This window comes from Bos grunniens, chromosome 9 (genome assembly GCF_055505025.1).
Source record: "Bos grunniens cultivar Pamir isolate PY7600 chromosome 9, Bosgru_T2T1.0, whole genome shotgun sequence".
Taxonomy (NCBI): Eukaryota; Metazoa; Chordata; class Mammalia; order Artiodactyla; family Bovidae; genus Bos; species Bos grunniens.
The window spans coordinates 99,077,853-99,096,252 of NC_141173.1; the positions used below are offsets into that span (position 1 = coordinate 99,077,853).

Below are 18,400 nucleotides of genomic sequence, written 5' to 3' on the forward strand. Positions count from 1 at the left end.
TAAAATTTCACAGAAAATGTTTCAAAAATAATAAAAAGATAAAGAAGTTATTATTATATAAATGATTTTGGCCTTCTTACCTAAAGCAAAGTTGTTAGGCCTTAAATAATTGATCTCATTTTTATTGAATGAATACTATCTGACATCCATTTGGCTAAAAAACTACAATCAAAGTTGTATTAATTTATGGATATTTAAAAATTTCCTTAATAAACAGAAACTCACTTCAGAAACTTATGGATATTTAAAAATTAAAAGATGCTTACTCCTTGGAAGAAAAGTTATGACCAACCTAGATAGCATATTCAAAAGCAGAGACATTACTTTGCCAGCAAAGGTCCATCTAGTCAAGGCTATGGTTTTTCCAGTGGTCATGTAAGGATGTGAGAATTGGACTGTGAAGAAAGCTGAGCACCGAAGAATTGATGCTTTTGAACTGTGGTGTTGGAGAAAACTCTTGAGAGTCCCTTGGACTGCAAGGAGATCCAACCAGTCCATTCTGAAGGAGATCAGCCCTGGGATTTCTTTGGAAGGAATGATGCTAAAGCTGAAACTCCAGTACTTTGGCCATCTCATGCAAAGAGTTGACTCATTGGAAAAGATTCTGATGCTGGGAGGGATTGGGGGCAGGAGGAGAAGGGGACGACAGAGGATGAGATGGCTGGATGGCATCACTGACTCAATGGACGTGAGTCTGAGTGAACTCCGGGAGTTGGTGATGGACTGGGAGGCCTGGTGTGCTGCGATTCATGGGGTCGCAAAGAGTCGGACACGACTGAGCGACTGAACTGAACTGAAAAATTTCCTTAGAAAATTGTTATTTAATGGTTGTAATGTGGTGATGGTGGTAGTGGTTTAGTCACTAAGTTGTATCAGACTTTTGCCACCCCAGGGACTGTAGCTCATCAGACTGTCCATGGGATTTCCCAGGCGTGTGTAGGAGTACAGGAGTGGGTAGCCATTCCTTTCTCCAGGGGATCTTCCCAACCCAGGGATCAAACCTGAGTCTCCTGCAGTGCATTCCAACATTTAAAAAGGAAACAGTAGGGACTTTTTTGCCTCCTGAAACTTTACTGAATAGCTTATATATTAAGGCATACAGACATAGTCATATCTTCTTTGAGTATTTACAAAGAAAAAGAATACACAAATTAATACTAATTAGCAAATAAAGAAAGAAATTGAAGTCGCTCAGTCGTGTCCGACTCTTGGCAACCCCATGGACTGTAGTCCACCAGGCTCCTCTGTCCATGGAATTTTTCAGGCAAGAGTACTGGAGTGGGTTGCCATTTCCTTCTCCAGGGGATCTTCCCAACCCAGGGATTGAACCTGGGTCTTCCAAATTGCAGGCAGATGCTTTACCATCTGAGCCACCATGGAAGCCCCAATTAGCAAGTAAAGCAAAGCATATTGTCCCTTAGCTTTTATGAATGTTTACATGGAATTTACTCCTAAAGAAAGTTTAGTAGTTACAGCATTGAGAAAATTGTTTTAATTTTATCGTTATAACAGAAAAAGAAAAAAAAAATACATATATATATAAAGGAATTACAACAAGCCCCTTTGGAATTCAATCACAAAAAGGATAGATTCAATTACTCGGGAGGTCTTTTGTGCTTTGAGATAGATACAAAGGAAATGAGAGGCAGACTTGGGTCATCATTAAGTTGTAATCCCATATGGCATTTCCTCCTCAAAGCTTATGAGCTGCAAACCAGTAATTACAAACACACATACACTCATAAATGAGAGATAACTATACTGAGTGAAATGTAAACTGACTTTTATTTATTCACTAATAGTAATTTACAATATTAGTGGCATGACACAGTGTACTCCTCAAGGTCCATATATACCAGGAATTCACCTTATAGATAAAAAAAATCCCATTATTAAAAACATGTTAGGCTCAATTAATATAAATTCTTCTGGAACAGGAGAGAGTTCAGCATCAACTTATATCATTCTAAATGCTAATCTACACTCAAGCTTAAAAAATATAAAGTAGACTGTACCCTCAGAATAATACCTAGAACACAGTTAGGATTCACCAGCAATAGCTACTGTATAAACTTTAACCTATTGGCAATTTTTCAGCTATGAATGTCAGAGTTAACTAAAGAGTAAACAAGAACGGAATTAGGATATAGACAAGCACAATTCATTCTCAGTATTTTTTCAAATTAGTTGATCATGAAAGAGCCTATGAACTTTAAGATTTTTATCTAAGACCCTAGGCAGTGACTACCGATGAAATGAAGCTGGCAGACAAGATGAAAAATATTGGTTATTTATGACCTGTGAAGGCTTCCCAGGTGGCTCAACCAGTAAAGCGTCTGCCTGCAATGCAGGAGACCCAGGTTCAATCCCTGGGTCAGGAAGATCCCCTGGAGGAGGAAACGGCAACCCACTCTAGTACTCTTGCCTGGAAAATCCCATGTACTGAGAAGCCTGGTAGGCTACAGTCCATGGGGTCGAAAAGAGTTCATTCACTCACTCACTCATGAACTGTGACCTGATCTTCCCCCAGAAATTCAGATTCCAGTGAATTAACTCATAACCTCATTTTTTTTTTCATAACCTCATTTTACATCCCGTTACTTAAGCTAAAAGGTTGAGTGTCATCTATGAACCTCTCCTTCACATGCCCTCCATATTCAGCATCACGTCTACTGTTTCAGAGACTAAGCTCAGTCTGCTCACTGCACAACAGGCCAGTAAATCCAAGAGACAAGGTGTGGAGGCAAGAAATATGACTTTATTCAGAAAGCCGGCTGGCCGAGAAAACGGCAGACTAATGTCTCAAAATAACCATCTTGTCATGGTCTAAATTTGAGGTTCTTTTATAGAATAGAGACGAGGGAAAACTGAAAAAGTAAAGACCATTATTTTGCAAATATCTCCTAGAATGGCCAACCTCAGGGAAGTGTTAGTCACTTAATTCTGTCTTACCCTTAGCAACCCCATGGACTGTTGCCTTCCAGGCTCCTCTGTCCTTGGGATTTTCCAGGCAAGGATGCAGAAGTGGGTTGTCATTCCCTTCTCCAGGGGATCTTCCCACCCTGGGATCAAACCCAAGGAACCCAAATCATGGTCTCCTGCATTGTATGTAAGTGAAAGTGAAAGAGTTACTCGCTCAGCTGTGTCCTACTCTTTGCAACCCCATGGACTACATGTAGCCCACCAGTCTCCTCTGGCCAAGGAAGCCAGTTCCCTTCTCCAGGGCAACTTCCCAGAGGTCAAACCCTGTAGGTAGGGGATGTATTCATCTCTTTACACAGAGGGGCAGGGTTCCCTGAGGCTGGTCATTAGGGAGGAGATGTGTTAATCTTCTCAGGCAGAGGGGCAGGGTTTCCTGAGGCTGGGGTCATTATGTATGATTATAATAATAAAGGGCTTCCTTTGTGGCTCAGCTAGTAAAGGCTCTGCCTGCAATGTGGGAGACCTGGGTTCAATCCCTGGGCTGGGAAGATCCCCTGGAGAAGGGAAAGGTTACCCACTCTAGTATTCTGGCCTAGAGAATTCCATGGACCCCCACGGGGTTGCAAAGAGTTGGACACAACTGATAATAATAAAAGCAATGTAAAAACAAAGGTTAAAGTCAAAGAAACAGATCCATCAATGAGTCAGAATTTGGCTCTGCCCTGCAACACTACTGAATTGCTTTCTAAATATCAGACCTGACCTGTTAGCACCATCCTCACCACAGCATTCCAGTACAAGTTCCCAAAAGCTTCCTTTCATACTTACCTGTCCCCTGTAACCACTGCACCCTCACTTCAACCAAGGCATTTGCCCTGGAGAGCACATAATGCCACCACCATCCCCACCCAGCTCTACAATAGTTTACATGCTGCTTCATAGGCATTTACCTCTAATTCAGGTAGCTCAGTGGTAAAGAATCTGCCTTCTATGCAGGAGCAGTTGGAGATATGGGTTTGATTCCTGGGTCTGGAAGATCTCTGGAATAGGAAATGGAAACACACTCTAGTATTCTCACCTGGAAAATGCCATAGACAGAGGAATCTAGCAGGCTACAGTCCATGGAGTTGAAAAGAGTCAGCCAGGAATGATCAACTAAGCACAAAGTCCTTCCATTATCTGGCCCCTTCTGACATGGTCCAACCTCAGGTCATACACCCTTCCTCCCCTTAGCATTCTGGCCACACTGCCTTTTATCAGCCCCAGACATGGATCCCCAGGTATTTCTCCCACCACAAGCTTTGGGCAGGTTCTTTCCACTCTTCTTCTGATATTTGGTGTTGCTGTGCAGTTGCTAGGTCTTGCCTGACTCTTTGCGATCCCCTAGACTGTAGCATGCCAGGCTTCTCTGTCCTTCACCATCTCCCGGAGATTGCTCAAATTCATGTCCATTGAGTCGGTGATGCCTTCCAACCATTTCAGCTTCTGTCATCCTCTTCTCCTCCTGCCTTCAATCTTTCTCAGCATCAGGGTCTTTTCCAATGAGTTGGCTCTTCCCATCAGGTAGCCAAAGTATTGAAGCTTCAGCTTCAGTATCAGTGTTTGCAATGAATATTCAGGGTTGATTTCCTTTAGGATTGACTGGTTTGATCTCCTTGCTGTCCAAGGGACTCTCAAGAGTCTTCTCCAGCATCACAGTTCAAAAGCAGAAGTTCTTCAGCACTCAGCCTTCTTTATCATTCAGCTCTGACATCTTTACATGACTACTGGAAAAAAACCATACCTTTGACTAGAGGGACCTTTGTTGGCAAAGTGATGACTTTGCTTTTTAATATGCTGCCAAGGTGCAAGTATCTCTTAATTTCATGGTTGCAGTAACTATCCACAGTGATACTGGAGCCCAGGAAAATAAAGTCTGTCACTGTTTCCATTTTGACACCATCTATTTTCCATGAAGTGATAGGACTGGAAGCCATGATCTTCATTTTTTGAATGTTGAGTTTCAAGCCAGCATTTTCACTCTCCTCTTTCACCTTCATCAAAAGGTTCTTTAGTTTCTCTTCACTTTCTGCCATTAGGGTGGTATCATCTGTATATCTGAAGTTGTTGATATTTCTCCCAGCAATCTTGATTCCAGCTTGAGCTTTATGGAGGCTGGCATTTCATATGATGCATTTAAGTTAAATTGATGTATTAAGTTAAATAAGCAGGGTGACGATGTACAGCTTTGACATACTCCTTTCCCAATTTGAAGCCAGTCCATTGTTCTAACTCTTCTTGAACAGTTAGAAGCCGGTTCTAACTGTTGTCTCTTGTCCTGCATAAAGATTTCTCAAGAGGCACACATCTACATTCCCTTCTTTTTCTTCTTTTTTTCTTATGGTTAGTTCTGAGGTCAGCTATACTGTCACTCCCTCAGAACTCCTTTCCTCACACTTCCTTATAGACCTTTGTGATATTGCCTACACTTGTCTTGGGTTTACTCCTATTGCTCCTTGGAGAGAGGTACTGTATTTCTGACATTCCTGTTCATGTCACACCCATAGCACCTGGTACAGTGTCTAGCAATGGAACATGCCTAATAAATACTTTTTGAAAATTAGCAAGAATGCATGAATGAGCAAAAGAATGAATAGATACAATTATCCATAGTTGATTATCACATCCTTGACACAGCCAGTACTATAGAACAGGGGTCCCCAAATTTTTTGGCACCGGGGACTGGTTTTGTAGAGGACAACTTTTTCACAGATTGGGTGGTGGAGGGGTGGGTATGATTTTGGTGTGGTTCAAGTGTGTTGCATTTATTATGAACTTTATTTCTAGTATCATTACATAAGCTCCACCTCCGAACACCAGGCATCAGATAGATCCTGGAGGTTGATGACCCCTGCTATAGAAGATTTAGTTTCTAATTCAACAGAGATTTGTTTGGTGTGCATGGCATTATGTTTATTTGATAGGTATATCTGTTCAGTATTACAAATAAATAATCAAATCTGCTGCAGTAATAATCACACACGGGTGTGATTAAAATCCCCAATCTATACTAACAAAGCTCCTTAAAACCAAATTTGAGTAAATGAGATGGCTGGATGGCATCATGGACTCAAAGGACATGAGTTTGAGCAAACTCCAGGAGCTAGTGAAGGACAGAGAAGCCTGGCATACTGCAGTCCATGGGGTCACAAACAATTGAATGTGACTGAGTGATTCAACAACAACAACAAAAGTTATGTTAATTCTTAATCAACAACTATTTTTATTCCACTCATTTAATTATTCCAACAATTAGTAATACTAAATTTTTAGAAAAACTCAAGAAGCTAAGCACCAAAAGAGTCCTTCTAGGAGTTTTCAGGGCAAAGAATACATGCTTCATCTACTGAAAAAGCATGAAGCTATCCAAATTTTTAGAATTGCATATAGCAAAATTCCACAATGATAAATTCCACACAGCAACTTTACTTCTATGAAAAATGTGTTAACTTTAAAAGACTTTAAAGTCAACACTTTGATGTTCTCAGAGTCTCTCTGTCATGGGTACAGTTCTCTAGAAGGATAGCAAAAGGGAACAGCCACCCAAGGAGCCAGTCTACTGGAGAGGATTGCTAGGAACAATGCAGAGGCTGCCTAAGCAGGAACCAGACAACTCATCTGATGAACCACCAACAAGCACCATTCCACAGAACTCTGGATTTTAAGGATCTCCTCTTTTCTCTCATTTTTAATAACAACCAACCTTTGCCTTTCAACATTCAGAAGACGAAGACCATGGCATCCGGTCCCATCACTTGATGGGAAATAGATGGGGAAACAATGGAAACAGTGTCAGACTTTATTTTTCTGGGCTCTAAAATCACTGCAGATGGTGACTGCAGCCATGAAATTAAAAGACGCTTACTCCTTGGAAGGAAAGTTATGACCAACCTAGATAGCATATTCAAAAGCAGAGACATTACTTTGCCAACGAAGGTCTGTCTAGTCAAGGCTATGGTTTTTCCAGTGGTCATGTATGGATGTGAGAGTTGGACTGTGAAGAAGGCTGAGCGCCAAAGAATTGATGCTTTTGAACTGTGGTGTTGGAGAAAACTCTTGAGAGTCCCTTGGACTGCAAGGAGATCCAACCAGTCCATTCTGAAGGAGATCAGCCCTGGGATTTCTTTGGAGGGAATGATGCTAAAGCTGAAACTCCAGTACTTTGGCCACCTCATGCAAAGAGTTGACTCATTGGAAAAGATTCTGATGCTGGGAGGGATTGGGGGCAGGAGGAGAAGGGGACGACAGAGGATGAGATGGCTGGATGGCATCACTGACTCGATGGACGTGAGTCTGAGTGAACTCCGGGAGTTGGTGATGGACAGGGAGGCCTGGGTGCTGCGATTCATGGGGTCGCGAAGAGTCGGACACGACTGAGCGACTGTACTGAACTGAACCTTTGCCTATGTTGTTTCAACTGACTTGTATATACCATTTCTTCATCAAATAAGAAAAATGAATGCTAAGACATATTTCCATTTTGTTTCTTAATTGGTTGTTTTCTAGTTTTGCAAAATAATACATTTAAAGAAATTTCCATATGCTTCACAGTACTAGGAAATATAAGAGTTTCGATTTCATTCAAAGGAGAATTTAAATACAGCTGTCTGAAGTGCTCCAGGAATTCCTGAGCATTTTTACATTAATTCTCCACATATAAGTCACTTCAAGTCAGAAATAAAGTGGCTGCACCACAAATTTATAAAGTCTATTTCATGAAATATGTTATCTACTGTATGTAACAGTTATCATCAAAGCCCCGTGAAAGATAATTAATAATCAGCTACTGTTAAAATAAGGGCAGTAGAAACAACTCAAGCACTGAACAGGAAGCCATAAAATACCATTTAGAGTTCCAACTTGGCCATGAACTCATCGTGTGATCTATAATGAAACACTGAGCCCACTTGGACTTTGGTTTTTAAATAAGCAGGTGAAGAATGTGGGCTGTGGGATATCACAGTCCTTGCAATGTTACTGGTTCTAAAGATATTTGTGATATGGTGTATTCCAGCATTACCTGGATAAGACATCTAAGGATAACATTCTTTAGTGTACAGAGAATGGTAAAGCAAGTTTTATTACTAGTTTCTTAATTGATGCAAAAATGCCCATACTTTCACATTTTCTAATATGGTATTTTTTTTAATTCCATTTTTATTAACTTTCTCTTCTCCTAAAAAAAACAAAACTTTCTTACCTACCAAACTATTAGGATCAAATAATATATCTTATAAAAATATTATGTTACTGGCATGTTACGTTTGAGAATTTAACATGCAGATGAAGACTTCAAAATTATGGCCCTCACAGCAACTGTAACTCAGTCTATTGGATGCAGATATGTAGCATCTTCTTATTAGCAGATATGCAGTAAAATGTATGCCTTAATATATACTGTTTATGCAGTCTACATGAATTATGCTTGCTTTGAGGACTATAAAGTTGGAGTTTTCTCCTCAAAACTTTAATTCTTAGTCATAATTTCACATTAACATAAGGCTGGAGCAACATTTTTGTCAGAGTAGTTCATATATCATCGTATTTCTTTGAAGGAGACACAATAACAAAGTAAAATATATAAAAACAGGAAATTAGAATGTTTTTATTCCAGTCTATATTGAGGCATATGCATATGGTCATGCTTGAAAATTGTCCTAGGGTAGGCACAACATGCTTTCCTAGGGTAGAGAGATAAAACATTGATGTCCTTGCTTAATATCAATAGTAAGCAATAAACACCATATGAGGTTAAAACTTCAGAATGTGATTTTTTTTTCACTAAAATCCTAAAGGTCTATGTTTTGATTTCTAGGTTATATATATAGTCTATGGCATTCATATAACAGAAATTAGTGCTGGATATACATGTCCTAGGGGGCTTCCCCAGTGGTGCTAGTAGTAAAGAACCTGCCTGTCAATGCAGGAGAAATAAGAGATACGGATTCGATCCCTGAATCAGAAAGATCCCCTGGAAGAGGGCACAGCAACCCACTCCAGTATTCTTGCCTGGGAAATCCCACGGACAGAGGAGCCTGGTGGTCTACAGTCCATAGGGTTGCACAGAGTCAGACACCACTGAAGTGACTTATTAGCACAGCTACATGTTCCAGAGGCCTGACTCCAAACTGTTGTCGTTCAGTCACTTAGTTGCGTCCAGCTCTTTGCAACCCCATGGACTGCAGCTCGTCAGGTTTCCTTATCCCTCATTCCCTCCCGGAGCTCGCTCAAACTCATGTCCACTGAGTTGGTGATGCATCCAACCATCTCATCCTCTGTCATCCCCTTCTCCTGCCTTCAATCTTTCCCAGCATCAGGGTCAAATGGACCTAGATAATTTGTGAATGCCTGATAGTCCAACTCCTGGCCTGAAATCAGAAGCTCTGTTATTAGCCCATATGAATACAGCAAACAACAAACAAACAAAATTCTACAGGGTTCTGGAAAGTCAACTATTACAGTAGAATCAATCACACATGTGGCTATAGAGGCAGAGCAATGGAGCAAAGTGTTGAGATTATGGGAAATTGGAAATGCCTTCAGAGAGTAGCTCCTCTAACCAAAAAAATATGTTTAATAAATTATTACTTGTAATTAGTAACAGTACTCTGCTTAATGAACTCCATGATGGTGATGTCATAACCATATCCAAGAACTAATTTCATGTGTTTAGAGAGTTAAGATATGAAAGATATTCAGTCTATTTATGTTATTCACATTTAAATCTAGATTTTGGCATATTCTCTACTATAATTAAACAAATTAAACTCAGTAAATTAAAATGACTGAAAGAAAACATCTGCAAAATACCTATGGCAAAAAAGGCCCCACAACAATGAATGAGGGACTCTCGATATTGTCTGTAGACCTGACCTCTCTCACCATGACTCCTCTCTCCTGTTACAGTTCAATCACCTGTGGCGATGTGGTAAGGTCAAGAGAGCTCTGGGCCCAAGGCAAATGCCATATTATTAGGTAACACTATCATCTGAGCATTTCGGTTTCTGCCACTCCAAATCTGAAATGACATGTGTTTCTATCTCACATAATTATTGGAAAGAGATGATGCACTTAGTAAAATTCTAGAATTCAGAAAAAAAAAAATACTAACATAAAATACTATGAGAATAATTCTGAGATTTTGAAGTTACTTACATAAAGAATGCAACATGATGCCAACTCTTGTAACAAAACCAAACACTTGCATGGTACATCACTCTCAAATCCTGCTGAAATTTAACCAGGTGCACTTAAAATTACTACTTTGTACATTGGTTCCATAGAAGGCAATGGCACCCCACTCCAGTACTCTTGCCTGGAAAATCCCATGGACAGAGGAGCCTGGTAGGCTGCAGTCCATGGGGTCGCTGAGTCAGACACGACTGAGCGACTTCACTTTCACTTTTCACTTTCATGCATTAGAGAAGGAAATGGCAACCCACTCCAGTGTTCTTGCCTGGAGAATCCTAGGGACGGGGGAGCCTGGTGGGCTGCCGTCTATGGGGTCACACAGAGTCAGACTCGACTGAAGCGACTTAGCAGCAGTAGCAGTAGCAGCATACACTACTTACAACACACTATAATGATCTTAATGATTTTTTAGTGGACAGGGACTGTATCTATTCAACTTTCTTCAGTCAAGAGTAGCTCTTATACAAAGGTATTCTTAAGAAAATTCTTGGGAAGAGCCTGTGCTATGCTGTGCTTAAGTCGCTCAGTCGTATACAGCTCTTTGCGACCCCAGGGACTGTGGCCCGACAGGTTCCGCCATCCATGGGGATTCCCGAGGCAAGAACACTGGTGGGTTGCCAGTATTCAATCCCAACCCAGGGACTGAACCCAGGTCTCCCGTATTGTAGCCAATGATAGTAATATAATATTTACTTATAATAAAACAAACTGAACATTCAGCACTCATTGCCATGTAAACCTTATACAAGATAACCTTATGATTTGAATGTAAACCTCTACACATTGCATTCTCAGGAAATTGACTGACAATCAGGTATTTAAGATACCAAAATCACATAAACCACCTGGATTCCAAGTATAGCTCAGGATAAATTGTATTTCAAGGAGCTTAAGAAAAAAAATTAAATAGGTAATTGCACTTAAAAGTTTTTTAAATATTTTAAACAAACACAGGTCTTATCACTTTTTTGATGGAAAACGCAATGACTAGTATATTCTATGGAGATAGGTAGGCAGGTAGATAAATAGAAATGTAAACATATACCTACATATATAGATGCAAAGAACCAAGTTGTAAGAACCTTGAAAATTCTTTAAGTAACATACATGGTTAGTGACTTTAAAAAAGTATAACTTTTTACGGGTTAATAATTTATAATCTCTTACATCTTTATAATATAGTAGGAAGTTAAAGCAGAGAAGGCAACAGCACCCCACTCCAGTACTCTTGGCTAGAAAATCCCATGGATGGAGGAGCCTGGTAGGCTGCAGTCCATGGGGTCGCTAAAAGTCGGACACGACTGAAGCAACTTAGCAGCAGCAGCAGCAGCTTTTCACTTTTCACTTTCATGCATTGGAGAAGGAAATGGCAACCCACTCCAGTGTTCTTGCCTGGAGAATCCCAGGGACGGGGGAGCCTTGTGGGCTGCCGTCTATGGGGTTGCACAGAGTCGGACACGACTGAAGCAACTTAGCAGCAGCAGCAGCAGCAGCAGCAGGAAGTTAAAGTGTTAAAATATATTCCTTTTTAACTATACTTAAGGAACTAGATCTGATAGAGTGCCTGATGAACTATGGACGGAGGTTTGTGACACTGTACAGGAGACAGGGATGAAGACCATCCCCATGGAAAAGAAATGCAAAAAAAGCAAAATGGCTGTCTGGGGAGACCTTACAAATAGCTGTGAAAAGAAGAAGAGAAAAGCAAAGGAGAAAAGGAAAGATATAAGCATCTGAATGCAGAGTTCCAAAGAATAGCAAAGAGAGATAAGAAAGCCTTCCTCAGCGATCAACGCAAAGAAATAGAGGAAAACAACAGAATGGGAAAGACTAGAGATCTCCAAGAAAATTAGAGATACCAAGGGAACATTTCATGCAAAGATGGGCTCGATAAAGGATAGAAATGGTATGGACCTAACAGAAGCGGAAGATATTAAGAAGTGGCAAGAATACACAGAAGAACTGTACAAAAAAGATCTTCATGACCCAGATAATCACAATGGTGTGATCACTGACCTAGAGCCAGATATCCTGGTATGTGAAGTCAAGTGGGCCTTAGAAAGCATCACTACGAACAAAGCTAGTGGAGGTGATGGAACTCCAGTTGAGCTATTCCAAATCCTGAAAGGTGATGCTATGAAAGTGCTGCACTCAATATGCCAGCAAATTTGGAAAACTCAGCAGTGGCCACAGGAATGGAAAAGGTCAGTTTTCATTCCAATCCCAAAGAAAGGCAATGCCAAAGAATGCTCAAACTACCATACAATTGCACTCATCTCACATGCTAGTAAAGTAATGTTCAAAATTCTCCAAGCCAGGCTTCAGCAATACGTGAACCGTGAACTTCCAGATGTTCAAGCTGGTTTTAGAAAAGGCAGAGGAACCAGAGACCAAATTGCCAACATCCTCTGGACATGGAAAAAGCAAGAGAGCTCCATAAAAACATCTATTTCTGCTTTATTGACTATGCCAAAGCCTTTGACTGTGTGGATCACAATAAACTGTGGAAAATACTGAAAGAGATGGGAATACCAGACCACCTGCCTCTTGAGAAATCTGTATGCAGGTCAGGAAGCAACAGTTAAAACTGAACATGGAACAACAGCCTGGTTCCAAACAGGAAAAGGAGTACATCAAGGCTGTATATTGTCACCTTGCTTATTTAACTTATATGCAGAGTACATCATGAGAAACACTGGGCTGGAAGAACCACAAGCTGGAATCAAGATTGCTGGGAGAAATATCAATAAACTCAGAGATGTAGATGACACCACCGTTATGGCAGAAAGTAAAGAGGAACTAGAAAGCCTCTTGATGAAAGTGAAAGAGGAGAGTGAAAAAGTTGGCTTAAAGCTCAACATTCAGAAAACTAAGATCATGGCATCTGGTCCCATCACTTCATGGGAAATAGATGGGGAAACAGTAGAAACAGTGTCAGACTTTATTTTTTGGGGCTCCAAAATCACTGCAGATGGTGATTGCAGCCACGAAATTAAAAGACGCTTACTCCTTGGAAGGAAAGCTATGACCAACCTAGATAGCATATTCAAAAGCAGAGACATCACTTTGCCAACAAAGGTCCGTCTAGTCAAGGCTACGGTTTTTCCATTAGTCATGTATGGATGTGAGAGTTGGACTGTGAAGAAAGCTGAGCGCCGAAGGATTGATGCTTTTGAACTGTGGTGTTGGAGAAGACTCTTGAGAGTCCCTTGGACTGCAAGGAGATCCAACCAGTCCATCCTAAAGGAGATCAGTCCTGGGTGTTCATTGGAAAGACTGATGCTGAGGCTGAAACTCTAGTACTTCGGCCACCTCATGCAAAGAGTTGACTCACTTGAAAAGACCCTGATGCTGGAAGGGATTGGGGGCAGGAAGAGAAGGGGACAACAGAGGATGAGATGGCTGGATGGCGTCACCGACTCGATACACGTGAGTCTGGGTGAACTCTGGGAGTTGCTGATGGACAGGGAGGCCTGGTCTGCTGCGATTCATGGGGTCGCAAAGAGTCGGGCACGACTGAGTGACTGAACTGAACAAAGTATATACTTTATGCCTTTCTTCCTTTAACATAAATACACTGTTCAGTCAACTTCCTGATTCACATTTTTAAAGTTTATATTGGAACAAGTTTCATTCCAGTTTGATTTGTGACATAGATAACATTGTAAGCTACTTTACTACATTGCTTCTTAAAAGCCATTTCCATTCCTGCACAGTATACAGATTAAGAAAGTTACACATAATAAGTAATGTGCCACTGTAATTTGAAAATATTCATCTTGTTCATGTTCTCCAGCTCCTACTAAAAGATTTATAACACCACTGAAAGAGGAATTGATGAATTCATCACTGTCTGGGGTATTTTGATCATAATCAATAACATAATTTTACCCTTAGATAGGATTTCAATTAAAGCATATTTTTCAAAGCAATTTTATTTTAATATAAAAATGGGGTTTAGTTTCATGAAGGATTAACCCACTGGATGCCAAAAGGAAATTATTCTGCCTCTGAAATTCTGTATTAGAAAAATAAATGAAAACAAATTCTCCTCTACTTCACATTTCCCACAAGTACATTTCATAAAAAGTTACATTATTATATTCTCATCATGGAAAATGAAAAGCAATATACTTTCATAAAATAATAGAATCATAAAAGGTTTATCAGGCAAAAGTGATGACACGCCCAGATACAATGCCACTGCTCAGATAACATGCATTCTATATCAAAGAAAACACTTTCACTTAAAGTTAATTCATCATGTCATTACTAAATACCAAAAAATATTTTAAAAAATCCTATGAAATCCATGAATGGTATAAAAAATACAATATATTTTATGATTATCCTCTTACTCTACTCACTCTTTTATTTTTTCCTGCTCTATTAGAATGTCCGAAGAACTGTCAACTACTAACTGGCACTTACCAACAGCATTGCCAATGACAGAACAACAAAGTGGGTTAACTCCCACTTCCAAAGGCCCCTAAGCTGGACTGGGCTATAGAGAGGCCTGCTGACCTCAAACTCCCCTTAAAACAAAGTTCAAACAGGAAACTACACTGCAGTAGGACGAGAAGACGATGACATCAAAAGCCGACAGCCTGCCCAAGACGCTGATCTGACTTGTATGATCATTTACGTTTTCCTGAACCCTCGGTCCTGTGCCTATCAATCAAATGTTTTCTATCAGGGACATGATTCTATGCTACTTTAAAACTCAATCCAACTGTTGGGCTGTGACCAACTACCTGTATCTACTACTTCTGGGTTACCTTGGCGGATTGGGTAGGGCTTGGTGGGTTGGATCTCTAGGGCTCTGATTGGATACCCTCTAGGAAATTTATTTAGATGAGTGTCCAGTCCTATTCTATTTATTCATGATATTAATAGATGGGATCCTCTCATCTGGCCAATTAATAATACCTGCTCTGATGCTGGCCATAGATTTAAGCTTTCTCTTAGGGTCATTCAAACTCAACTGGAGTGACAAGCTAAATCTCAATAAAAAAAATTAGCCTCTCATCTATTAAAAGGAAAACTCCCACAGTTATGGGGAGGATATACATAGTTAACACCAGGCTACAATTATTTAAGTTTAAAAACTCTTCTATGTTGGAAATAGTTAAATCATACTAAAAATTATCAACCTGGTAATTATGAGACAAGGCTGGGTGCTTTATGAACTATGCCTATTATTACACTTAGACTGATTGGTATGGAACTCAGTGGATTTGTGGCACTAATGTATGGACTTGACATCTACAGGGATGGATACAAAAGTGTAACCTGGGATTCCCATGAATTTAAGGTCATACATGTTAAAAAAATTAGAGGTAACCCTAACCAATCTACCACTGGTATGATCCCAATGGGTCAAAGATCTGTATTCTACTGGTATGACCATTTAGCAGCTTTGTGTGTGTGTGTGTGTGCCTTCATTGGGGTTGGAGGATGTAACTGGCCATATTGAAGCCTTAACAACTTTCATAAGCTTTAAATGATAGTAACCGAGCTGATGCTGAAGCTGAAACTCCAATAGTTTGGCCCCCTGATGCGAAGAACTGACTCATCGGAAAAGACCATGATGCTGGGAAAGATTGAAGGAGGGAGGAAAAGGGGATGACAGAGGATGAGATGGTTGGATGGCATCACCGACACGATGGACATGAGTTTGAGTAAACTCAGGGAGTTGGTGACGGACAGGGAGGCCTGGCATGCTGCAGTCCATGGGGTTGCAAAGAGTCGGACATGACTGAGCAACTGAACTGAACTGAACAACAAAGGCATTTGCCACCTGCCTCTGGTGGCTCAGACAGTAAAGCACCTGTCTACAATGCGGGAGACCGGGGTTCGATCCCTGGGTCAGGAAGATCCCCTGGAGAAGGAAATGGCAATCCACTCCAGTACTATTGCCTGGAAAATCCCATGGACAGAGGAGCCTGGTGGGCTACAGTCCATGGGGTTGCAAAGAGTTGGACACGACTGAGTGACTACACTTTTGCTTTCACTTCCTTTCTAAGGAGATTGATGCTGTGCTGCTATAGCTGTTGACCTTCAACAATCCCTGAGGGAGTTCAGGGTGGAGGGAGGCGCTCTGTGCTCCAGGGAATCTGGTGGGACAGGTCTTCAGATAGTTGGATGTTTCTAGGAACAGATTCTATGATCTCAATCCTTGCATCACCTCATATCTAGAGAAGCATCCAGTCCCATCACTTCATGGCAAATAGATGGGGAAATAATGGAAACAGTGAGAGATTTTATTTTCCTGGGCTTCAAAATCACTGCAGATGGTAACTGCAGCCATAAAATTAAAAGACGCTTCCTCCTTGGAGTTTGTGATGGACTGGGAAGCCTGGCATGCTGCAGCCAATGGGGTTCAGGACTGAGCAACTGAACTGAAAGATTTTTCCAGTAGTCATATACAGATGTGAGAGCTGGACCATAAAGAAGGCTAAGAGCTGAAGAATTGATGCTTTTGAACTGCGATACTGGAGAAGACTCTTGAGAGTCCCTTGGACTGCAAGGAGATCCAACCAGTCAATCCCAAAGGAAATCAGTCCTAAATATCCACTGGAAGGACTGATGCTAAAGCTGAAGCCCCAATAGTTTGCCACCTGAGGCGAAGAACTGACTCATCGGAAAAGACTCTGATGCTGGGAAAGACTGAAGGCAGGAGGAGAAGGGGATGACAGAGGATGAGATGGTTGGATGGTATCACTGACTCAATGGACATGAGTTTGAGCAAGCTCTGGGAACTGGTGATGGACAGGGAAGCCTGGAGTGCTGCAGTCCACGGGGTCTCAAAGGGTCAGACAGGACTAAGCAACTGAACTGAACAAAGAAAAGCAATAAATCCCTTCATGGTGACATCAGATCCTCATGACTAACAAAAAACCTTTTATAAAATGAGTGCCTAATGGTATTGAACTCCCGCTTCACCGAAACCTAACACAGTGGCCTTCCCCCACTGCTGCTTTGGAGCAGTCTCTCAGAGCTATCTGAGATGCTGCCTCCCAGGCTGCAGTCCTTATTTTTCCTCAAATAAAACTTAACTCGCAACTCTCAAGTTGTGCATCTTTTTTTAGTCGACAGTTATGACGACTGATGAAGCGACCCAGAGTGGACTTCCTTCCTTCACTGGACTCCACAAAGAACCAGAGCTTTGGTACCAGCAGCGGCCCCTCGCGCCCATCCGCCTCCTCAGCGAGTGCAGACGAATCTGGGTAAGTCTCTCCTGGTTCTCCAATCTCCCGTATTGGTTGAGATTCTGAGTTTCATTTGGTGGTGGAGCAAGTTACCTGCCCCCTCCCAGTAGGAAAGATACCGGGGGACAGAGCGGGCGGGTGAAATATCCGAGGCATACCCACTCATGGGTCTAAACACTGAGTGGGACTTGGTTGAAAGATATCGAGAAATTCTCACCCAGTCAAAAGATATTGGGTGAGGGGTTGGCTGAAAGATGCCTGGGGAATTACCCACCCAGTGGAAAGGTATTGGGCTGGGGGCTGGATTAGGAAAAAAACTGAGGAATACCCAGGGCTTGGCTGAAATACACCAAGGTCGCACTGTTTTAGGGAACTGAATGATCTTGACTGAGTGGTTGAGAGGCTGATCTGACACTTTTCCTCAATTTGACTGCCATTGTAGAATTTTCCAGGGTTAAAAATGAGGAGAATCTATGAGAGCTTTGCTCCGAAGGAAAGGGACAAGATTCCTCCCAGCCAGTTTAGGTTTTCTCAGGTGACTGAGAAATTTACGGGAATGATGGAGGTCTAGTCCTCATACTGTGCAGTGGTCCCATAGGGAAACCCACTCATTAATTGAAATACTTGTTCATCCGGGGTTCGCACATAAGGACTGGCCATTCAGCGACCTGAGCAGCCACGGTGGTCTTAGATTTTCCGAGGCAGAATCCGAGATATGTTTAAGATGAGCTGAAACGACTCTGGGGTGACTCCTGGAGGAGTTAAGCTCACAAACAGCACGTGGGCCCGCTACACAAGTTCACTGGTGATTTTTATTCTTGACAAATTCAGCTTAAAATGGGAAACAGAATCTCTCAAAAACAGAAACAAAGTGGTATCAGAAAGCCAGCCTCTGACTAACACTCCAGCTGGACTCATGCAATACGTATGGAGCTCGTACTTGCAAGTACCTAGTTAATTGCAGAAAATATGCTAAAAGAGATCTCAACCTAAAATGGTCAAATTGGGGTTCTTTTGATATTCCAAGGTTGATATGT

The 18,400-nt window shown here is 41.3% G+C and overlaps 1 protein-coding gene across 50 annotated transcripts in view; it reads right to left on the reverse strand.

Moving 5' to 3' along the window:
• Positions 1-18,400, reverse strand: part of PRKN (parkin RBR E3 ubiquitin protein ligase) — a 1,227,412-nt gene that overhangs the window by 1,147,370 nt on the left and 61,642 nt on the right. For 2 of the 50 annotated variants that reach the window (XM_086318628.1, XM_086318614.1), the window contains exon 2: positions 3,873-3,962. The exons of the other annotated variants lie outside the window; for them this stretch is intronic. The gene's annotated coding sequence lies outside the window, so the exon portion shown is untranslated. The remainder of the gene's footprint in view (positions 1-3,872; positions 3,963-18,400) is intronic. 50 annotated transcript variants of the gene reach the window in all.